The sequence below is a fragment of the Marmota marmota genome, unplaced genomic scaffold (assembly GCF_001458135.2).
Source record: "Marmota marmota marmota unplaced genomic scaffold, marMar, whole genome shotgun sequence".
In the NCBI taxonomy this organism is placed as follows: domain Eukaryota; kingdom Metazoa; phylum Chordata; class Mammalia; order Rodentia; family Sciuridae; genus Marmota; species Marmota marmota.
In genome coordinates this window covers 50553289-50579234 of record NW_025999853.1, presented here as the reverse complement: position 1 = coordinate 50579234, position 25946 = coordinate 50553289, and the positions used below count along the sequence as shown (strand labels likewise).

General features: G+C 32.9%; 1 pseudogene; it reads right to left on the bottom strand.

Moving 5' to 3' along the window:
- Window positions 1–15772: 15772 nt before the first annotated feature.
- LOC107139851 lies at window positions 15773–16714 on the bottom strand (annotated as a pseudogene).
- Between the last annotated feature and the right edge of the window lie 9232 nt (window positions 16715–25946).

The window sequence follows — 25946 nt, the reverse complement described above, 5'->3', positions numbered from 1 at the left end:
TTTATCTAAGAATTAATTGTCTCTCAACTACTTCAGGGCGATAAAAAAGTGCAATAAGCTATGAAGTAACTAAAAGTTGACAAGCTTTCTGTCATCTCATTCTTCATATTCCCCCTCTGAACACATACCGGGCAAAAACTGTCTTGGTGAAAATCTTAGCCTTGATGATCTTGTGCAGTGAATGGTGGACATCTAAAAGTTCTCTCAATAGAGAGTAATTTGTCTCATTTAGCTTTTAAGGGAAAAATTTCATTAAACAAATAGGCGATATTTCACAGTAAAAGAATGTTTACAATTTAGAAAATGTTGAAATTTTCAGCAATGTAATATTCTTGTGGTACATTTTCCAAGGATTTGGAAGGCATACCTCAGTGTGTCTTTTAAATTAAATAAAGAGGATAACAAATTACTGGATTGGTGACTACAGATTGATGCTTAAATATGCCCTGACCAAGTCGTTAGTCTTGTCAAGGATCTGTTCAATAATTTAAAAACATGTTCATTAGAATTTTCCAAATTAAAAATTTAAAGCAAAGTTTAACAAAATTACAGGAAAATACACTAACAAATATTTCTTTCCCTTATCTCTCAAAACAGAAAGCAGTTCTCACATCTACCTTAGATTACTTACTCTTGACAATTTTTCATCATTTGGCTGGAAGCTCTTTTTTGGGTTTAATTGTGTTGTGTTAAGGTAGATGTGACTTGTCCAGGGCTAGCACCATCATCTAAATTTGTTCTGTAGACATATTTTGGAGAGGCTTGAGTTTCCTAGTTTCCCATTTTCACACAGTATGTTTATATCTTTAGAAAACTCTTTCCTACATTCTACATTGCAAACGTTTTCTTTGCTATCCATCATGCTGGTAAAAAAAAAAAAAAAAAAAACCTGAGAGGGAGAAGAAAAAAAGAATTTTCTTTGGGTTGAGAAAAGTGGTGTTATGATTTTTTCTGAGCAGGCAGTAAATATTTCTACTCCCCAAATAATGATATTTATGTTTTCTGCTCTGTTTCCAAGAGACACACTGGGATTGCCCAAATTAATAGTCAGGTATCCTTAGTGCCCAGGTTCAAACATCACTTACTAAACCTTCTGTGTAATTAGCCTTGGCAAAGCAACTAAAATTGGCAGCCGCAGAGACAATTTCCTTTGAGACAGTAAGATAGCAAACCAAAATAATTTAGAGAGTAGTTGCTCATCTTAATGAGGGGGAAAGAAACCTCAAGCCTGATTCAGCTCACCATTATAATTTCTAAGGATATAATTATGTTGGTTATTTTATTGAATTCTTCATGATGAAATGTTCTGTAAAGTATCTGCTACATGTAAAATTCTAATTGACAAATATTATTATGTATACAGATATATTAAAAAACAATCATTTTATTAATCAGCATTTACATTTTAAAACAGGAGAACATGTGTAAGTTGGACATTATTTGTTCTATATGCAAAAAATGCATCTCTTTATTACTTTGTGTTTGGAGCCTAACAGCTCCTTTCTTCTAGTTATTCATAAAACATAAAATGTTATTGTGAACTGCATACCACTCTCTGTTCTGTGAGTATTATCTTACTGTGTTCGGGTACCACTTTTCTTACCCCCATTATCCTCCCCATTACCAGTTCTAGTAACCACTATTGCACAATCTTATCAGCTTAATTTGTTTAATATCCACATATGAAAAAGAATAGATAATATTTGTCTGTCTGCATGTGACTTACTTTACTTTGCATATTGTTCTTTAGTTTATATCCATCGTGGGGCATATGATATCATTATTTTTATAACTGAATAATCTCAATTTTAAGTCAGATAATTGACTATTAGTGCACAGAAATACTAATGAGTTTTGTATGTTACTTTTGTATCATTTAACTTTGTTGAATTAATTTTAGTTCCAATAGAATTTTATTAAAATTTTGGGGATTATCTGTACATATTGTCTTACAAACAATGACAATATGATTTCCTCTTTACCAAATTAGATGTTTTTTTTTTCTTTTGCCTGATTGTTCTTGCTAGAATGAAAGTGTTAGAAATGGCATTCTTGTTCCAGATGTTAGAGGGAAATCTTCCAGCTTTTCTCCATACAGAGTGATTGCAACTGTTGACTTATCATATATAGATTTTATTATGTTAGATACATTAGTTTTATACTTAATGTGTTCTGTTTTTATCATAAAGTATTGTTGAGTTCGCTATTCTACATCTACAAATAGCTGTTCTACATCTATTCAGTTGATCATATCTTTTTTGTCCTTCATTTTGTTGATGCTGTATATCTTGTTTATTGATTTGCATATTTTGAACTATACTTGCATCCCTGGTATGATTCCCACTTAAGAATGGTGAATAATCGTTTTAATGTGTCATTGCACTTAGTTTTCTAGCTTTTGTTGTAAATTTTTGCATCTATGTTCATCAAGGACATTGGCCTGTAGTATTCTTTTTAGTTATGTCCTTTTCTTATTTGGGTATCAGGGAAATTAATGTTAGCCTCATGGAATAAATTTGCAAGAATTTCCTTCTTTTCAACTTTATGGAGCCACATAAAAAATGGAATTAATATTTCTTACATATTTGGTAGGACTTTGTAGTGAAGCCATCTAGTCCTGGGTTTTTCTTTGAAGGGAGACTTTCATTTACTAAATCAACCTCATTATTAACTATTGGCTGTTCAGTTTTTCTATCTCTTCATGATTAAATCTTGGCAAGGTGTACATTTCCAGGTATTTTTTTCTTTTCTCCTAGGTTTATTTTTTAGGTATAGTTATTCATAATAATCTTTGATGTTTCTCTGTATTTCTTCAGTGCCAATTTTAATAATTTTATTTTTATTTCTGATTTTGTTTGCATATTCTTTCTTTTTTGTAAGTCTTGCTAGAGAATTGTCAATTTTCTTTATTTTTTGAAGGACCAGCTCTTTATTTAATTTGTCTTTTGTTGTTGTTGTTGTTGTTTTAATTCTCTATTTGACTCATTTTGGTTTAGATTATTATTTCTTTCCTTTTACTAATTTTCAATTTTGTTTGTTCTTATTTTTCTAATGCCTTGAGATGCAGATATAAAATATTTAAAGTCTTTACTTTTCTGGTGCAGGTGTTGATTGCTATGAACTTTCTTCTTAGTACTGCTTCTGTTGTATACCATTGTTTTTGGTATGCTGTGTTTCCAATTTCAATTGTTTCAAGCATTTTTTTAACTTCATTCTTGATTTCTTTCATTATCTGTTGGTTGTTCAAGACTGAATTTGTTTAATTTCCCTGGATTTATGTAATTTCCAAAGTTTTCATTTTGATTGATTTCTAATTGTGTCATGGTTTGTTTTCACAAGATAAATTAATATGATCACAATTTTTAAATACTTATTGAGATTTGTTTTATATCCTATCATATTATTCTGAATGATTCTGTCTATTACTGAAAGTGCGTTATTCAAGTTCTATACTTTTATTGTTTTGGAGTTTATCTCTCCATTTACATCTATTAATATTTTCTTTATATATTTATATGCTTCAATATTGGATGCACATAGAACTATTATTTCCTCTCATGAAATTGATGCTTCATCATTATTTAATTATATCCTTTGTATATTTTTTAAATTTTTTTATTTCCTTTTTTGTTGTTGGTGGTGCTGAGGATTCAACTTGGGGCTCATGAATTCTAGAAAAGGACTTTATCACTGAGCCACACCCTTGGCCCTACAGTTTTTATAGAGGGTCTAATATTTTGTGATGTGACTGTGGCTATTCTTGCTTCATTTTATTCTATTTTAATGGAACACCTTATTGCATACTCTCACTTTCAGCCTATGTGGATCTTAGTGGTGAGTTGTGCTTCTTGTCAGCAACAGACAGTTGGGTCTTTATTTTTTATTCATTTAGCTTTGCATCTTTTAGTTGGGGAATTTAACACGCTTACATTTAAATACATTTTCAATCGGTAAGTATTTGGAAACTCTTTCTTGGTTTTATTATATTTCTTTTCTTCCCTTTCCCCTTTCTTCCATGTCTTCTTTTGTGATTAAGTGATTTACTTCCTTTGTGAATGTGTTTTGATTTATTTCTTATTATTTTTGGCTTATAGATTTTTTTTGTATTTTCTCTGAGGGTTCCAAAGACATCTTTGATTATAACAAGTTATTTTAAAATATTTACAACATAGCATGATTATGAAGGTTAAAAAAAAATAAGACAAAGGAAAAAGAAACTATACTAATAAAAACATTACATTTGCACTCCACTCCTCCCCACATATTCAATTTTTAGTATCCCACCTCACATATTCCGTAAACATACTGATGTAGTTACTGGGTTTAGGCTCCTTTTGTTCATTATTTTCATACTAAAGACATAAATGATCTACAAACCACCTTAGAACATTAAGGCATTGTGAAATTTTTCTGTTACTCTTACTCTTGAGTTTTAAATCTTCTCATCTTTTGTTCTTACTCTTCAACATCAGTTTCTTTCATTTTAAATAACTCCCTCTAGCATTTTTTGGCATTTAGTTCTGGTAGGGACAAATTCTCTCAGATTTTAGCTAAACATACCTTTACCTCTTTTTCATTTCAAAGAATAGCTTTGATGGGTACAGTGTTTTTTGCTAATAATTTGCTTTTCCTTTTTCTAAAAATCTCATGCCCCTCTCTCTTACCCTATAAGATTTTGCTAAAAAGTCTGCTGCTGTCAGGTAAATTGAGACATCCTTATGTGTCCTCTGTTTCTTTTCTTCTTCCCTCTTGAGAATCTTCTCTTTATCTTTCACTTGATAACTTCATTAAAATATGTCTTGGAATAGACTTGGTCAAGTTAAATCTGTCTGGTGAACCTTGACTTTCCTATACCTGGATATTTGTATTCTTCCCTAAGTTTGGGGAGTTTTCTGTTATTATATCTGACAATAAGTTTTCTATCCCTTAGGCATTCTCAAGTCCCTATTGAAGCCCAATAACACAATTATTTGCTGTTTTAATGGTGTCCCAAAGTCCCCAAAGGCTTTCTTTATTCCTCTTGTCTTCTTTCTTCTCCAATGGTGCATTTTCAAATAACCTTTGAGTTCATTAATTCTCTTTGCTGTTTAATCGATATTGCTATAATGCCTTCTTTCATATTTTAAAATTTTGCTTAGTGTATTTTTGTGGTGCAAGGATTTCTGGTCATTTTTTCATTTTCAATTGCTTCAAATTTTCTGCTAATTCTTTGTTACAGTTGATAATTTCCCTATATTTTCTTGAAGCTTATTAAGTTCCTTAAAATTATTCTTTTAGAGTCTTCATTCAAGAGTTCACATCCATGTGGGTTACTATCCGGTCGTCTTTGTGTACCTTATTTGGACAGTTAGTAGTTCCATGAAAGTTCGTGATGCTTTTTGGTGTACAATATCATTGAAGAGTTGGGTGTTTATTCCAATCTTCATAACCTATCTTTGTTTATGCCTTTATTTCTAGTAATTTTAAGTGGCCTGCTTCTTTTCTCTGAGTCTGTAGTCATTTCTGCTATTTCAGCTCTAGATAGTGTTCTAAGTCCAGGTTTGCTACACATTTGCTTAATGTGTTCATTGTGTCAGCGCTAGAGGGCAATCCAAGCACAGTTTGTCCCAAATCTGAAGTTGTGTTGGGCAGCATAAATTGGCTTGGTTTTAGAGGTTTCAGGCTATGGTTGCTTGATCACATAGCCTGCTGAGACAAGACTTGCACTGGAATTAACCAATTAGAAGGATAATTATTAATATTGGTGAGTATTTATTTGTTTACTTGTACTATTTTAGATACTAACCTACACAAAATCATAACATAAAAATCTATGAATTGATTACAATTATTTTTTCTCTGTTACAACAAATGAAAAATCTGAATTCCAGAGAAGGTAATGTTTTTTTTCAAAGTGTCAACTTGTAAATTACAAATCCAGAGTAAAAACCCTGGCAACCTAATCCCAGCACTCATACACTTGAATACATTATGGCTATGAAACGTAAAACTGACCCTCTTGGATCTACGAGATAAGTCAGTAACTTATACCTAATCAAAGAAATGTCAATGAACACCTCCAATTAGCCCTTTAATTGAAATTGATGGTGGTGAATGTTTTGCTTTTCTATAAGAAATAAAAAATAAGGAATTGTATTTTTTATATTATGAGAAGGTATTGCATTTTGCCAATTTTGTTTCTCAAGCTATTGGGATGGTGATATAATTTTATCATTCATCCTATTAATGTGGATTCTCTAATTAATTGATTTGCCCATATTGAGCCATCCTTGCACCCTAAGGATAATCACTCTTTTATAATTAAAAAAAAGTAAAAACAAACTGAACAAACTAGATTCAGAAGGAATTAGTATCAACCTAATGAGTCAGTGTATAACAAGCTCACCACTGACACCATATTCAGTGATGGAAAACTTGATACTTAATAATAAAAAGCAAGACAAATTTTCCAATGCTTACCATTTTCATTCAGTATAAGACTAAAAGATAGAACTAGATCAATTAGACAAGTATATGAAATGAAAGGCATTCAATTTGAAAAAAAAGTCAAATTATCTTTGTAGATAACATAGTCTTCAATGAAGAACACAATGAAGGTACACACACACACAATAACTGTCAGAACCAATGAACCAGTAAAGTTGCAAGATACCATACCAAAGTACAACAATCAGCTGCATTGTATGTGCTAACAACAAACTATTTGAAAAGTTTGTAAGAAAACAATTTATTTTACAAAACCATAACAGAATAAAATACTTAAAATAAACGTAAATAAATAGAGAAAATACTTCCAGGCTGAAAACAATAAAATATTGATGGATGACTTTAGGGACACAAATAAATAAAAAAAAATATCATGTTTATGGATTGGACAATTTAATATTGTTAAAGTTTTATTTGTACAAAGTTATCTACACATTCAGTACAATCTGTTTCAAGATTTCAAGAAAAATATTTTTACTGAAAAATAAAAATGTCTAAAATGGAATAACCAAAAACTTTGAATAGCCAAGTAAGTCCTGAGAAAGAATAGAGCTGGAGCCATAACACTTGCTGATTTCTAAATATATTACAAAGCTACAATATTAAGAAGAGTATGTCATTTGTAAAAAGATAGGCATGTAAACTAATTGAACAGAATAGAGAGCTCAATAATACTCTCATGCAGGTACAGAAAATTGATCTTTTACAAGCGCTAAAAATTCACAATAGGAATGACAATTTATACAGTAAATAGAATTGGGGAAATGGCATATTCACATGCAAAATACTGAAACTGGAGCCTTAGCTTCCATTATACACAAACTGAAAAAGTACTAAAGATTAAACATAAGATCTGAGACAACGGATGTACACACATGCACGCTCACGTACGCACACACACAAACACACACACACACACACACACACACACAGCTGAGACAGTAAAACTCCTAGGAAGAAATACATGCTGAAAGATTCATGGCTGTGGTCTTGGCAATGACATCAAAATCTCAGGTGATAAAAAACAGACATAGACAAGTGGGAACATATCAAATTGAGAATCTTCTGCACAACAAAGAAAACAGCAGAATTAAAAGGTATCCCATGGAAAGAAAAAAATATCTGTATACCATAAACATATTAAAGTATTAATATCCAAAATATAAGAAACTCTGTAGACTTGACAGAAAATGAACTTATGTATTAGAAAAAAAAATGAGGAAAGGACCTGAATATTTATTTTTCAAAAGAGAATATACAAATGTACAAAGTTTTCAACATCACTAATTATCAGAGGAGTGCAAATTAAAACCACAGTGAGGCATCACACCTGTTATGATGGCTAGTATATAAATAAAAGCAGAAACAACAAACCCTCAGACTAAAAGTAGCAAGTTTTGGCCAGAGGAGGAGACGCAAAGAAAAGACCACTGACTCCAATTTTAAATCAAATTAAAGCAAGCTTGTAATTCTGACCAGCAGGGACTGTCTCTTCCAAAATCCTTGGGTTAGAGAATCATCCCACAGCTCTCTAGCAGCATGGTTTTATAGCACAAAAAGTTGCAAAAGGGGGGTGTCTTGAGAACTTACAGATAACAGGATTTTGACAAGCATAATACAAAAGCAGATAGGAGGTTAATGATCTAAATGGTTTAACATATTTCAAGTTAGGGAGTAAATTTAGATCTCAACACCAGAATTTATGAGGCACCACTAAGGTTTTAAAGAGGGTTGTTATCTGGTCATGGAAAGCCAGGCATGGGTGAGTTCAAGTCATGGGCAGGAATTCCAAGCAAGTTTTTTATAGTAATTTATAGTAAAACAGAAATTAACTTTTCATGATTTTGTGACAAGATGGCTCCCAATCTTAAAATAGAATTAGGCTGGGTTCATCAGGATGATGGTCCTCAGGAGATTTAGTCATGGGCCTTAGACATGTGGTTCAAAGTCTTAGACCCAGTAAACAGGCCTGTCCAGCTTCTAGGACTTCTCTGTCTGCAGTAAACTTAAAACAAGAAAGACAAAGAGAAGATTCAAGTTGGGGAACTAGAGCTTGCCCCATCTGTATGTAGCTCTTGAAAATCAGAAAGGTGATCTAAGAACACAACCAGAGCAGGATTTGTTGTTTGTAGCTCTTGGTAGGCAGGGCAACAGCCCAGATCACATTTCACTAGAAAGAGAAAACAAGAAGATGGGGGTGGGGAGGTGGGTTTGCTCTGCAGTATTCTCAGTCTAAGGAAGAGGTTGAATTCTCAGCCTAAGGAAGAGTTTGACTTGGCAGCATCCTCCATAATTTACATTTGAATGGTCCTGCTCCAGCAATAAGACCTGTTCCTGAGGAAAGACTAAGACTCAGACTCCCAAATATGACCACCACAAAATTCTCCACTCCAGTGGGGTCTCAGAGACATCTGAGTGATGGGAGAAGATATATTGGAATTTAAAACATTTCCAACTTTTGAGCAGTTAGAACAACAAAACCAAAATGTTATATTTCATGCAGCTATTCCTTTTAAAATATTTTTTTAAAAATTAAGATATGCTTGCTTCATGTATGGCCCAAACTTTCCTTTTGTGCAAAGTTTGATTAAACTGATGTATAATGAGGCCCTGCAGCTTCATGATTGGATTAGCTCTGCTAAGGCTTAGCTTTAAAAGCTGAATATTTGTTGTAGACATCAAATTGCATGGATTTTTGCTCTGAGCAGGCAGAAACTAACAGAAGGCATGGAGTTTAAATTACTTTACAAATGTTGATTGGGACATGACAATTTGCTGATTTGGAGCAACAGTTAGATTATGACTTACAAACTTATACTCAGATTAGTGTATGTGTGAGAAGGACATGGAGATAATTACATACTGAGGGAGAGAAAAACTAGATTTCATTCAAACCTGGTAGGGGCCTGAGGAAATATTTCTCAGATTTTGTAGCATATTTCTATCAAGCTGTGAGCTGTATGATCAGAGATTTGAAGGCCTCTGAGATGTTAGTTAACAGCTAGGTTTTGAAAATGCTAATAAAGTTTGGGAAGAGGTCATTTGGCCCCAACCCAAAAGGGAATGATATCAGATTACATACATCTTTTTTCAGAATTGGGACCAGCCTACTTCCAGGGTGCATCCATGGTGACTGCATTAAAACAAATTTTACAACCTCCATTAAAGGAGATCAATTCTAAGAGGCAATGCTTAGACAAGACAGGGCAAGACAGGGCACATGGCAACAAATTGCAAACCAGTCACAAGTACAAAGGAGTGTAACAGGTCTTTGTCTGCAATGACAGAAAGGTAACCCCTGGGTACAGGCATGCCATGCCCAGAAGGTTGTAAAGGGAACATCTCTGATTACACATCAGGGAAACTGGAGGTAGGGCCAGCCCCAGCTCAGCCAAATAATGGGAACATCACAATGTGCTCAGGAGCAGCTATTGGCTGTGGGTCAACATCACTCACTCTATCCCAGCCTCCTTATGTACAAGATCAGTCTCACATTACACCCAAGATAATTTCCACTCAAGAATAGGGAGCTGAGAGCTCTGTTCCACCTCAAAAAACATACTAACACCAGAGATGGGTTCAAAAATGATTTTGATGGGGCATTTGCATAACTCTATCCTGAGATACAATAGGTTAATATCGAATAAAAACAATTTAACTCAAAAAAGAATTCAGGTACTACCAGGTGTTCTTGATGTAAATTTTAATGGGGAAATTAAAGCTGCTATTCACACAAATTCCATTATTCAGCTTTCTCAAAAGTACACCATAGTGCAAATTATTATCTTGCCTTGTCATTCCACAGGGAAAGAGTTATCAGATGGACCCCATGAAATCCAGATTTCTGGGTCCCCAGACACAACATCCATGGCTCAATTCGTTAAGAAATAGAGCGCTCTATTGGATCTTAAAATTAATTACAAAATTTTCAAGGGAATTAAATATACTGGCGCAGATGTCTCTGTAATCTCCAGTAAATTCTGGACCTGAGATCGGGCTTTACACACAGCACCTGCCCCCCCGAGAAGGCATTGGATCTCTTAGCCTGCTCAAAGTGCTCAATACCTTCAATGGGAAAATAAAGATAGCAATTCAGGACTCTTTATAACTTATGTCTTCAATACTTTGTCAGTACATTTATTGGGGTGAGATATTTTGAGCAGCCTAGAAGTGTTGTTAAAAACCTAATTCCATGGTGACATCTCAGATGTTTAATCAAAGATCTATTTCCACTAAAGTATTAAAAGGAAATTAACAGGAAAGGTATTTACCTATTCCTCAGTCTTCTCAACAAAGATAATTTAAATTACTGAATCCATCTAATCAAAAATCTTAACAGAGGCATTGATCTGTGTATCATCCCAGGAAACAGCAGAAAAAAAAAAATTACTTGTCTGATGATCATGTCAGGGTGAACCAATGGCCCCTTACATGGGAAAAGCTCCAAGTAGCCCATAATTTTGTTCAAGAACAGCTTCAAGCTGGTCATATTGAGGGTACTCTAAGCCCTTGGAATACTACAGATTTTATGGTAAAGAAAAAAATCTGGCAAATGGAGATAGTTACAAGATCTCAGAGCTATTAATTGAACTATGGAACCAATAGGAGCTTTAAATTCTGGACTTCTTCTACAGATTTCCCTGTTATCAATTAATAGTAATAGATTTAAAAGATTGTTTTTTCATTATACCATTACATCTAGATGACTGTAAGAGATTTGCTTTTAGCATCCCAGCAATAAATTTCAGAGAACCAATTAAGAGGTTTTGCTGGAAGGTGTTGCTTCAAGGTATGAACAATAGCTCCACATTATGCCAGAATTTTGTAGAACAGGCTGTGGATCCAGTATGAGAACAATTCCCTGATGCATATATAATACATTATATGGATGATATTCTTTTTGGTCACACTAGTTCAGATGTGCTTTTAAATTTTTTGCTCAATTAGAAACTTCACTTACTGCAATGGGTTTATGCATAGCACCTGGAAAAGGAGTAAAAGGCTTCTCCTTTTCAATATTTAGGCAACTTAATCAAAGGAAGAACAATTTGTTCAAAAAATCTACAAATCAGAGTTGATAGCTCATGAACTCTTAATGACTTTCAGAAATTACTAGGTGATATTAACTGACTGCAGCCAAGTTTAAAATTAACCACTGTGGATTTCTGTCCTTTGTTTCAGATTTTACAGAGAGATCCTTCTTCAGCTTCTCACCAACTTATGGCAGAGTAAAGACAGCCTTGACAAAAATTGAAATATTAGACTGCCCAGCTTACTAGAATTAATCCAGAAGAGTCTATATATTTATTAACATTTCCCACTATTCATACCGCTACAGGGGCAATATGGCAGTCATTGGGAGTTATTGAATGTCTTCACCTAACTCACTCTCCCCAAAATTGTTGAGTCCTTACAATTGGTTAGATCAGAATCTTCCATATTTTTTTATTTAATTGATTTTAGTTTTTTAAATGCATGACAGTGAAATGCCTTACAATTCTTATTATACATATAGAGTACAATTTTTCACAACTTTGTATATAAAGTATGTTCACACCAACTCATGTCTTTATACATGGACTTTGCCTTTTTTTTTACATTTCAATTCTTATTACAAATATATACCACAAATTTTCATATCTCTGTATATAAAGTATGTTGACACCCAATTCGTGTCTTCATATATGTACTTTGGATAATGAAGTCTATCACATTACCCCATCCTTGCTGATCCCCTGCCCCCTCTTCGTCCATCCCACCCCTCTCTCCTATCTAGAATTCATCTATTCCTCCCATGCTCCCCCTCCCTACCCAACTAGGAGTCAGCCTCCTTATATCAGAGAAAATATTCGGCATTTGTTTTTTTGGAATTGGCTGACTTCACTTAGCATTAACTTCTCCAATGCCATTCATTTACCTGCAAATGCCATAATTTTATTCTCTTTAATGCTGAGTAAAATTCCATTGTGTATATATGTTACATTTTTTTTATTCACTCATCCACTGAAGGGCATCTAGGTTGGCTCCACAGTTTAGCTGTTGTGAATTGTACTGCTATAAACATTGATGTGGCTGCGTCCCTGTAGTATGCTGTTTTTAACTCCTTTGAGTATAGTCCGAGAAGAGGGATAGCTGGCTCAAATGGTGGTTTCATTCCCAGATTTCCAAGGAATCTCCATACTGTTTTCCATATTGGCTGCACCAATTTCCAGTCCCACCAGCAATGTATGAGTGTAGCTTTTCCCCCACATCCTCACCAATACTTACTATTGTTTGTATGCATAATAGCTGCCATTCTGACTGGAGTGAGATGATATATTTTAGAGTAGTTTTGATTTGCATTTCTCTGATTGCTAGAGAGATGAGCATTTTTTTTCATATACTTGTTGATTGATTGTGTTGGGTGTCACCCCAGCTCCAAAGAATAACCTCCCATCCCCCAAGAAGAGCCGTCCAGTGGTGAGTCCTGCTGACTCACATGATCCTTACCCATCAATCAGAACTTCCCCATCACCTCCAATGGTGAGTCCTGCTGACTCACATGATCCTTACCCACCAATTAGAATGCACCCCATGCCAGCGGCCAAAAATATTAAATTGTTAAACTCTTTCAACTGTCAATCCACCCCCGGCTCTATAAATATGCAGAGCTGCCTCAATAAATGGGCATTTTCTCCAATGGCAAGCCTTGATCGTTCTTTCAGATTGTATATCCTCTTCTGAGAAGTGTCTGTTCAGGTCCTTGGCCCATTTGTTGATTGGGTTATTTGTGGGTTTTTCTTGGTGCTTAGCTTTTTGAGTTCTTTATATACCCTAGAGATTAGTAGATCCTTCTATTATTGTAACCCCTTTATCTACTCAAAACCAGTTGCCAGTTGGTTCTGGCAATCTTCCAATATGTGGCTTATAGATTTTGCTAACTTTTTTGGTCAAATAGAAAGTCACCATCCTTAGGATAAGGTTATTAAATTTGCTCTTATAACTTCATTTATTTTTCCCAAAATTGTATGTGCTCTACCAATAGTCAGAGCAATAACAGTGTTCATTGATGGCTCAATTCAGGAAAAGCAGGCTTCTAGAGCCATGCTCATACTGAGATAAAACAGACATCATATATTTCTGCACAATGAGCAGAATTTCATGCTATCCTTTGCATTTTATTTCGCATTACTAATGAGCCAATTAATGTCTATAGTGACAGTGCATATATGGTTGGAGTTGGAAAACATATTGACACAGTTGCTATTGGAAATACACCATCAAAGGAGTTATTCCATTTGTGCCACACTTTATATAAGGCAATCAAATTTATCAATATCCTGTTTCATTCATCATACCAGAGCACATTCTAATCTTCCTTCTTTAATATCAGGTACTGATAAGATTGATACTTGTTGTTGTCTGTCAACGAATTTCTTTATATGATTGCACATAAACCTCACATTAGTTACCTCATCAGAGTGTTTCTAGTTTACATAAAACATTTCATACTACCAGGGAGAAAGCTCATCAAATTGTTCACCTATGTCCACAATGTGTTATACATTTTCCATCTTCACCAACTGGGATTAGTCTCCATGGTTTATCACCAAAGCAGTTATAGCAAATGGATGTAACTCATGTCCCTCAGATTGGCAAAAATTGTTATGATCATGTTTTTGTCAATGCTTATTCTCAATTTATCTTTGCCATTACCCTTGTAAAAGAAAATACCCAATGTCATTTCTCATTGCCCACCTGCTTGTACAGTATTAGACTGTCCTTTACAGACTGAAAACTGATAATACTCCAGCTTATACTAGTTCTTCTTTTCAACAATGTTGCCACAAATTTTGTATTGATCTAAAAAAAAAAAAGTATTCCCTATAACATCAAGGTCAAGCCACAGTAGAATGAGCTCATTTTTCTACTAAGCAACAATTACTTAAACAAAAAAGGGGAAATAAGACCCAATAAAATAACCTTATTCATGTTTGTTTTCCTAAATTTTTTTAAAACTGTGACTCTATAGGTCACACTGCTGTGGAGATACACATGTCTTCCACTGCAGCAGATCCATTGGTCCTAGTTTGGTGGAAACATTTAAAACAGGACAGTGGAATGAACCAGATACAGTGATAATGTGGGGTAGACGAAATGTTTGTGTTTTCCCTCTGGAGGGAAAACTTTCCTTCTCCCTTATGCTATGTTTGCAGCAGAAAATAATCAATAATATGAAGAAAGAGCATACAGAATGGGAGAAAATGTTCATCGCATTCACCACAGATAGAGCATTAATTTACAGGTTATATAAAGGACACAAAAATTTAACACCCAAAAAAACAAAAAATTACCTAATCAATAAATGGACTAATGAACTCAACAAGTACACTTTTAATAGCTTCAAACTCTAAGCTCTTTAATTTTTGAGTATTTTCTATATTATTCCCTTGATCTTAATTTCAATTTACATTAGCATTTGTATTTCATTATTTTTCCCTAGTATTATCATCCTATATCCTTAATATCTTTTAAAAAAATCTTTCATATTTATTTGTATTGATTTAACTAGATTTCCTATTTGTGAGAATGTAGAATTTAGTGTTCCAATTAACTTTCATGCATCTATTCTGAATTAGAAACCCATAATAAGTGATTTTATGTTTATATTGTTTTAGATTAAATATATATTTGTAAGTGATGTTGTTCTTGTATATAAGGAAATAGCAAATAAGTCTTATCAGTGATGTTGAAGATTTATCCATTTCTTCAATTCTGACTAATCATAAACTCCTGTTAATATCTCCTTTTTCAAGTATTTTAATGGGCCTGAATGCCTTATTTGGTATAATATATTTTAGCATGTATTGGGTGTTTGTGTTTTTTAATTTTTTTTTTAATTTTGATTTTTGCATTTGTGATATTGTACCTTGTATTACAGGAAAAATGTAACTACCAATATTGTCATATAATTTACCCATAGATAATTTATACAATTTAAAATACTATTTTACTTCCTAGAGCAATATTCCCTACAGCAATATTATTTTTGCCACATCTTTAGCTCAGAAGTGGAGAAAAATGTAATTGCTTGGAAATTATGTATTTAGTTTCACAATGAAGGAAACACAAAGTATGAATTTGATTTGAAGTAATAAAGACTTTAATAAAGATGAGATTTGGATGAAATATTAAATGTCATTAAGAAGGCTAATCGGACAAAAATGTAGAAAGGAAACAATGAAGTCATTTAGAAGCAGCAATAAAAGAATTAAGACTGTTTTATTTTACTTATTCATCAAAACTTCTACTTCTTTGAGAGAAACACAATCTTCTTTATGGAGTCATTGAAAGCGTGTTTCACTTGCTTATTCCTCAAGGTGTAAATGAAAGGGTTGAGCAAGGGCGCTACAGAAGTGGTGAGAACTGAAACTCCTTTATTTATGGACACCTCTTCCTTTGCTGAAGGTTTGATGTAGATGAAGATACAGCTGCCATAGGTAATGGAAACCACAATCATGTGGGAGGAGCAGGTGGAAAAGGCCTTTTTCCTTTGCTGAACAGAGGGGAATCTCAGAATGGTCCTGATGATGTATGTGTAGGACAGAACCACACAGACTAGGGTAATAATGAGGGCAAATACTGCCACAAATAGAACTATCTGTTCTATTATCCATGTGTCTGAGCAAGAGATCTTTAGGAGGGGACTTGCATCACAACTGAAATGATCAATGGCATTAGAATCACAGAATTCAAGCTGGAGACCTAAGAAAAGGGGTGGGACAATAATAATCAAGCTAGATATCCAGCAGGAGAGGACTAATAAGGTGCACACTCTGTTGTTCATGATGGTCATATAATGAAGGGGTTTACAGATGGCCACATAGTGATCATAGGACATGGCTGCCAGAAGAAAAAATTCTGTTGTTCCAAAGAGAAAATCAAAAAATATTTGAGTTGCTCAAGCATTGTAGGTAACAGTATTGTCTCCACTTGATAAACTGTATGAATCTAGGGATACAGACAGAGTAGTAAATGAAGCTTCTAGGAAGGAAAAGTTTCTGAGGAAGAAGTACATAGGAATCTTAAGATGGGGATCCACCAATGTGAGGATGATAATAGTCAGGTTCCCCATTACACTCAACATGTAGGTGAGCAACAGAAAGATAAAAAGCAGTACTTGCACGTTTGGGTCATCCGTCAGTCCCAGCAGGATGAAAGTGGTTATTGTTGTGTGGTTCCTCGTCATTGAACCTTGATATTTACCTAATCCTTGTGTAAAAATCAAGATTTTATAAAGAGACAGATATTCAAATCCTATAGCAAAAGACTATGCATATAGAAGTCAAACAAATCAGTGTATGTTTATTTTCTCATTTTATATCATAATCAATATTTTTACTATTACAATAGCCTTCTTGTATTTTATGTGTATGAGCAATGGAGATTTGTTATTGTCGAACATCCAACTTTTTCTTCAATCATTTGTTCCCCTCAGAATTTAAAAATGTAGTTGATTTGTCACATACAAATCATTAGGTGAACTGGATTTCCATATTGGTTACAGAAAGATGTCATTTGTTGGGTGCCTAATCGTTCTTTGTCCAAGCAAACCCTTTGTATACAATACATATCCAGGTAACTAGGAACATGGATTCTCTTTACTGTTATTACTTGGGGATTGTTTTAAGGGTAAGATATATTTCTCCTGAAAACAAATAAGTGATAATGACCACAACAGGATTTCTTACAGTGGAGACTAATACTTATTAAAGATGGTTGGGTGTATAACTACTTTATGTAAAGTGTGAATAAATGTTATGTCCAAGATATTTACAATTATAAAGTATTTTATTATGCATTGACTTTTGGCCAATTATTTGATTGTTCTCCCTTTTCTCTCAAAGCCCAGAAGTTAATTTTTTATTTAACATCAATAAATATAGCCTTCTACGATGTGTCTTTTTTTCATGATGCTTTAAATTCATTTAAAAGACATTAATGTCTCCTCAGCTCATCTTCATTCCATTGAGATTTTAAACAGTAATATTGGGATTTTCACTTGCAACTCCCTATAGCTTTCCTAACACCCCAACAAGTTGATTTTTGTTGAAGCCAATGACACATTTTAGTTCTTATCTTGCCTGAAACTGCCACAGCATTGAAAAGCAAAATCTGGTCATTCTTTAAATGGGTCCCATGCCATCTTTTTCATTTTCCTCCTAGCTTTAGATTGCTATTTTTTGTATCTTTCTTTTTAGTCTTCTCTTTTCTCTATTCACATGTGAAATATTGGTCCTCCCCAATATTCTATTTTCAGATCTCTCACTTCTTATGTTCTGTTTGTTATTCTTTCTCTATGCTCTCCATGAGTAATTTCACCAATTTATATGTTTTATCATTTATATGATGCACTCCAAAGATGAGATCTACCTCTATGAAAACATCATTAAACATTCATTCCAACATTGTTTCCTGAACCCTCCAAGGATGCCAAATCTTAGGATGCTCTAAACATTACAAGTGGTGTGTCCACATCTCAATTGCCATATGCTCATATCTTCTTCCAGTGTTAACTACCTTTTGATATAGAAAAAATTATCTTTTTGCTTAATCTGGAAGGTTCTTTAAGGAAAGTAGCTTCTTTGGTTTTCTCACTTCAGCACTTCTCATTTTCTTACCTGTCTTCTTTAGGGCTTAAGTTCCACTAACACTGACTACTTGGAATTCTTCATATTTTCCGCATGTTTTCTCCTCCGCACAGGCTAATCTTTTGAATAATACCTATTAGTCCTTCAGGGATCCCCTTTGGTATCAGTTCTTTCAGGAAATCTTCACTCATGAACCCAAAGCACATGAAATTGTGCTCCTGTGGTATTTCCAAGTACCTGTTGTTTATTCAGTCATGGAATATATCACATTGTATTGTGCTGTGCACTGTGACTACATTTCTCCTATTCTTTTCTGTAAATTTATCTAAAGAAAAATAATATTTTTATGCTCTTAAATTTCTTTATATTTGGGCTTATATAGTAAATTTAGGTACAAAACAAAACAGTGTTGTCTATATACTGGGGAAATTTATACTTCTTAATCCCTATTCCAGTCAGTTGCTTTGAAGTTCTTATTTTCATATGTGCTTTAATTACTCTTTCATTTTGAATACTTTTTAGAACAAAATGCCTGAATATGCCCAGTTCTAAACTGTAAAGCTTCTCTTTTTCCAAGATTTCCCGTTGCCTGTGAACTACTCCTTCCCTTACCCTTATCAATTATCTCCCTCTCTACAGCTGCTATTTGTTTTCCTCTATCTGATAACCTTTTTCCTGACCTCTTTCTTTTTAGGTACTTAGTTAGGAATTGCCCCTATTTTACAGAATTGCTTCCCACATATCATTTTTTGGGACTGTAATAGTTTCACATTCTGTTTTTATTTTTTATTGATCTAAAATTGCCTACTGCATGTATAAAAATTTAGTCTGCTAAGAGAGACTTTGTGCTGTCTTTTATTAAATATATTTTATTTTTTAGTTGTAGTTGGACACAGTACCTTTATTTTATTTATTTATTTTTGTGTGGTGCTGAGGATCAAACTCAGGGCCTGGCATGTGCTAGGCGAGCACTCTACCACTGAGCCACCACCCCAGCCAAAGAGACTTTGTATTTTCTTTAAAAAATCAATAATGATCCACATAGATAATATGAACAAATGCATTGAAGAAGCCCAAGATTACCTGAATATTCTCAAGATTATTATATTTCTGGGGTCAATACAAAATGTACTCTAAAAACAGGGAATTTGTTCTTTTTCTGTTATATTCTTTGTGGCTACAAAAATAGAGTCTACTGCATAACCCATGTTCAATAATTTTTGAAGTAATAATTTAATGTACATTTATGTAATTGTAACACATATGTTAGAATTGTCCAAAGTAAAACGTTCAAGCAAGACTTAATAAAATTACAGGAAAATATCAACAAACATTTCTTTCCCTTATCTCTCAGAAAGAGAAAGCAGTTCTCACATCTACCTTACATTACTTACTCTTGATAATTTTTCACCATTTTGGCTGGCAGCTCCTTAGTGGATTTAATTGTTTGTGTTACGGAAGATGTGACTTGTCCAGGGCTAGCACCATCATCTAAATTTGATCTGTAAACATGTTTTGGAGAGTATTGAGTTTTCCTAGTTTCACATTTTCACACTGTATATTTATATCATTAGAAACTTTCTTACTTTGAAAATATTTTCTTTGATCCTCTTCAGCTGGTAAGAAAATCTAAGAGGGAGAAGAAAAAAAGAAATTTTCTTTGGGTTGAGAAGAGTGGTGCTGTGATTTTCTGAACAGGCAGTTAATATTTCTGCTCCCAAAATAATGATATTTATGTTTTTGCTCTGTATCCAGGAGGCATACTGGGATTACCTGAATTAATAGTCAGGTATCCTCAGTGTCCATGTTCAAACATCACTTACTGAAACTTCTGTGTAATTAGCCTTGGCAAAGCAACTAATAGGCAGCAGCAGAGACACTTTCCTTTGAGACAGTAAGATAGCAACACCAAAATCATTTAGACAGCAGTTGCTCATCTTAATGGAAGAAAAAAAAAAGCACAAATCTGATTCAGCTCACCATTATAGTTTCTAAGGATATAACTATGTCTGTTAATAAAATATTTTATTGAATTCTTCATGATGAAATGTTCTATAGAGTATCTGCTACATCTGAAAATTCTAATTGACAAATGTTATTATTTATAGATATATTATAAAAACAATAATTTTGTTAATCAGAAATTACATTTTAAAAGAGGAGAACATGTGTAAGTTGGTCATTATTTGTTCTATATGTAAACAATGCATCTCCTTATTACTTTGTGCTTGGAAACTACCAGCTTCTTTAGTTATTCATAAAACATAAAATAAGTTATTGTCAACTACAGCCCCCCCCCCTTTCTATAGACTCTTATCTTAATGTGTTTGGGTACCACTTTTCTTACCCATATTATCTCCTCATTACCAGTTCTAGTAATCACTATTATGCAATCTGATGAACTTAATTTTTTATCACCCATATATAAGAAAGAATAGATAATATTTGTCTGTTTGCATGTGACTTATTTTACTTAACGTATTGTTCTCTAGTTATAGCCATCTTGAGGCACATTATATCATTACTTTTATGGCTGAATAATCTCTCTCAAATTCTAATTCAGTTCATAGACTATTAGTTCACAGAGACACTACTGATTTTTGTATGTTGGTTTTGAATCATTCAACTTTGCTGAATTAATTGTAGTTCCAATAGCTTTTTTATTAAAGTTTTGAGGATTTTCTGAACATAAGAACATATTGTCTTACAAACAATGACAATATGATTTCCTCTTTACCAAATTAGATGTTTTTTTTTTTCTTTTGCTTGATTGTTCTTGCTAGAATGAAAGTGTTAGAAATGGCATTCTTGTTCCAGATGTTAGAGGGAAAGCTTCCAGCTTTTCTCCATACGGTGTGATAGCAACTGTTGACTTATCATATATAGATTTTATTGTGTTGAGATACATTAGTTTTATACTTAATGTGTTCTGTTTTATCATAAAGGGTTGTTGAGTTTGTTATCAAATGACTCTTCTACATCTATTCAGGTGATCATATCTTTTTGTCCTTCATTTTGTTGATGCTGTATATCTTATTTATTGACTTGCATATTTTGAACCATCTTTGCATCCCTGGCATGATTCCCACTTAAGAATGGTGAATAATCTTTTTAATGTGTCCTTGCATTTAGTTTGCTAGCTTTTGTTGTGAATTTTTGCATTTATGTCCATCATGGACATTGGTCTGTAGTATTCTTTTTAATTATGTCTTTTTCTGGTTTGGGTATCAGGAAAATTAATGCTAGCCTCATGGAATAAATTTGCAAGAATTTCCTCTTCTTCAACTTTATGGAGCCACATAAAAAAACAGAATTAATATTTCTTACATATTTGGTAGAACTTTGTAGTGAAGCCATCTAGTCCTGGGTTTTTCTTTGAAGGTAGACTTTCATTTACTGAATCAACCTCATTATTCATTCTTGGCCTGTTCAGTTTTTTTATCTCTTCATGATTAAATCTTGGCAAGGTGTATGTTTCCAGGTACTTTTTTCCTTTCCTCTAGGTTATGAATTTTGGAGAGTATAGTTACTCATAATAATTTTTAATCTTTCTCTATATTTCTTCAGGGCCAATTTTAATAATTTTATTTTCTTTCTTATTTTATTTGTTTGAATATTCTTTGTTGTTAGTTTTGCTAGGGAATTGTCAATTTTCTTTCTTTCTTTTTTTTTTTTTTTTGAAGGACCGGCTCTTTATTTAACTTGTCATTTTGTATTGTTTTTAAAATTCACTATTTTACTCATTTTGGCTTAGATCATTATTTCTTTCCTTTTACTAATTTTGAATTTTTTTGTTCTTATTTTTCTAGTGTCTTGAAATGCAGAGATAGGTTCTTTATTTAAAGACTTTTGTATTCTTTTATCTTGTGCCTCAAGATACCTGTTTATTGAAGGGATACAACTCTGCAACAAGGAAAAAAACTTTACTTTTTTGATGTAGCTGTTTATTGCTATAAACTTTCTTATTAGTAGTGCTTTTTTTTAAACCATTGTTTTTAGTATGCTGTGTTTCCAATTCCAATTGTTTCAAGCCTTTTTTTTAAACTTTATTCTTGATTTCTTTTATTACCCATTAGTTGTTCAAGAGTGAGTTTGTTTAATTTCCATTGATTTATATAATATCCAAACTTTTCTTTTTATTAATTTCTAGTTTAATTGTGTCATGATATGTTTTTAAAAGATAAATTAATATCATCTCATTTTTTGAAAGACTTATTGAGATTTGTTTTGTAGCCTGTCATATGATCTATCTTGAAAATTATTCCACGTTTTTACAGGAATGTGTATTCTTCAGTTATTGGAGGGAGTATTCTGTAGATGTCTGTTAGATATAATTTAACTCTGCTATTGTTTTGTTGATTTTCTTCCTGAATAATTCTGCCCATTACTGAAAGTGTAGTGTTCAAGTCCTATACTACTATTGCTATTGAGTCTATCTCTTCCTTTAAATCTATTAATATTTCATTTATATTTTTTTGTGTGCTCCAATATTGGATGCATTTAAAACTATTCTTTCCTATTGAGGAATTGACTCTTCATCACTATTTAATTACATCACTTGTATATATATTTTTTTTATTTCTCTATTTGTGGTTCGTGGTGCTGGAGATTCAACTCAGGGCCTCCTGCATTCTAGGCAAGCACATTAGCATTGAGCTACACTTCTGGCCTACTTTTTTTTAATTTAGGATATGGTGTTTTTTGATATGATTATGGCTACTCTCACTTTATTTTATTCTGTTTTAATGGAAAAATTTATTACATACACTCACTTTCAGTCTATGTGGGTCTTAGAGGTGAGTTGAACTTCTTGTCAGCAACTTATAGTTAGGCTTTATGTTTTATTCTTTTAGCTACTTTACAACTTTAATTGAAGAATTTAACATGCTTACATTTAAATGATTTATCAATAGACAAAGGCTTACTACAGCCATTTTGGAAATTCTTTCTGATTTTACTGTATTTCATTTTTTTCCTTTCCCCTTTCTTACAGTCTTCTTTTGTGATTAAGTGGTTGATTTTGAACTGTGTTTTGATTTCTTGCTTATTATTTTTGGCTTACAGATTTTTTTGTGTGTTTACTCTGAGGGTAACAAACACGTCTTTGATTATTACAAGTTATTTTTAAATGTTTACAGCATACCATGATTATAAAGGTAAGAAAAAGAAGATAAAGAAAAAAGAAACTATTCTAATAAAAACACTACATTCACACTCCACTCCTCTCCATATTTTCAAATTTTAGTATCCCACCTCACATCTTTCAAGTTAACATATAAATGTAGTTATTGGGTTTAGGCTTGTTTTGTTCATCATCTTCATACTAAAGACATAAATTATTTACATACCACCTTAGAACATTAAGGCATTGTGAATTTGTCTGTATGGTTACTCTTAGTCTTGAGTTTTAAATCTTCTCATCTTTTCTTCTTACTCTTCAACAGCACTTTCTTTCATTTTATATATTTTTTATATTTATTTTTTTATTTATATATGACAGTGGAATGTATTACCATTCTTATTACACATATAGAGCACAATTTTTCATATCTCTGGTTGTATACATAGTATATTCACACCAATTTGTGTCTTCATACTTGTACTTTGGATAATAATGATCATCACATCCCACTATCATTATTTAAATAACTCCCTCTAGCATATCTTGGCATTCAGTTCTGGTGGGGACAAATTCTCCCAGGATTTAGCTAAACATACATTTATCTTTTTAATTTCAAAGAATAACTTTGATGGCTACAGTGATTTTGCTGACAATTGCTTTTTCCTTCACTTATAAAAGTCTCATGCTGCTTTCTCTCTTTTATTTTTTTTTCAGGGACAATATATTTTTATTAAAATACAATCTTATCATCATGTTCTTTTAAATCAGTTGTTTTAATAGATTTTAGTGGCAGAGCAAGTCAAATACTTGTCCCCAAAAGCCTCACTAAAAAGCCTGCATAGTGATGATGCCATCATTTTTAAGAAAAACTATAAGCACCCTTCTGGGAGGTGTGCGCTTGCACCCTGGCTCTCTTGCGACTCCTTTGTTTTTATTTTTTTTATTTTTTTTTTATAATTTCTGCTAAAGGGACTGCTGTCAGATGAATTGAGACACCCTTGTGTGTTATATGTTTCTTTTCTCCTTCCAGCTTGAGAACCTTCACTTTAACTTTCATTTTGATAACTTCATTATAGTATGTCTTAGAATATATGTGGTCAAATTAAATCTCTCTGGTGGTCACTGAGTTTTCCTATACCTAAATATATGTATTCTTCTCTATGTTTGGGGAGTTTTCCGTTATTACTTCTTTGAATAAGCTTTCTATCCCTGAGGCATTCTCAAGTCCCTATTGAAGCCCAATAACACAATTATTTGCTCTTTTAATGGTGTCCCAAAATTCCCAAAGGCTTTCTATATTCCTCTTTTTCTTCTTTCTTCTCCAATGGTGCATTTTAAAAAAATCTTTCAGCTCATTAATTCACTTTTCTGTTTAATCAATATTGCTATAATGCCTTCTTTCATATTTTAAAATATTGCTCATTGTATTTTTTGTGGTGCTAGGATTTCTGGTCATTTTTTTTTTCATTTTCAATTTCAATTTCTGTTATTTTTTATTAGAGTTGATTATTTCCAAATATTTTCTTGATGTTTATCAAGTTTTTAAAAATTATTCTTTTAAATTCTTCATTCAAGAGTTCACATCCATATTGGTTATTACCTGGTTGTCTTCCTGTACCTTATTGTAGTTCCATGAAAGTTCTTGATGCTTATCTTGTTGCTGTACAATAATATTGAAGAAATGGGTGTTTATTCCAATCTTCATAAACTATCTTTGATTATGCCTTCCTCTCTAGAAATTTTAAGTGGTCTGATTTTTTTTTTTTTTTTTCTGTGAGTCTATAGTCACTTTTGCTATTTCAGCAATAGAAAGTGTCCTAAGTCCAAATTTGCTGCATGTTTGCTATTGATGTGTTCATTGGTTCAGCACTAGGTGGCGATCCATGTACTATCTGTCCCAAATCTGCAGTTGTGTTGGTCAGTGTAAATTTAGGTGTTGTTCAGCAAAAAGTGGCTTGTTTTTAGGAGTTTCAGTCGATGTGTGCTTGATTCCTCAGACTAATGAGACCAGTGCTGCCATGAAATGGAACAATTAAAATAATAAATATTAACATTGGTGAGAACTTACTTCTTTACTTGCAGTATTTTAGATGTTAACCTACACAAAATCATTAAAAAAAAAAATCTATGAATTTAAGTACAATTAGTTTTTCTCCTTTACAACAAATGAACAAATCTGAAATCCAGAGAAGATAATTTTTTTTTAAACATCAGCTTGTAAATGACAAAGCCAAGTACACACTCTGGCAACCTAATCCAAGCACTCATACACTTAAGCAGCACATTATGGTTATGAAACATAACTGACCCTCCTGGATCCAAGTGATAGTTCAGTGACTGCTACCTACTCAAAGAATGTCAATCAACACTATCCAATTATCATTTTAATTTAAATTGATGGTGGTGAATCTCTTGCCTTTCTATAAGAAATCAAAAATAATGAATTGTATTTAATATAAGACGGTATTGCAATTTGTTAATTTTTTCTGAATTAATTGAGATGATGACATGATTTAATTCTTCATCCTGTTAATGTGGATTATCTAATTAATTGATTTGCCCATGTTGAGTCATCCTTCTACCCCAGGGATAAATCACTTTTTTTTCTTTATTTATATATGACAGCAGAATGCATTATAATTCTTATCATACATATAAAGCATAATTTTTCATATCTCTGTATACAAAGTATATTCACACTAATTCGT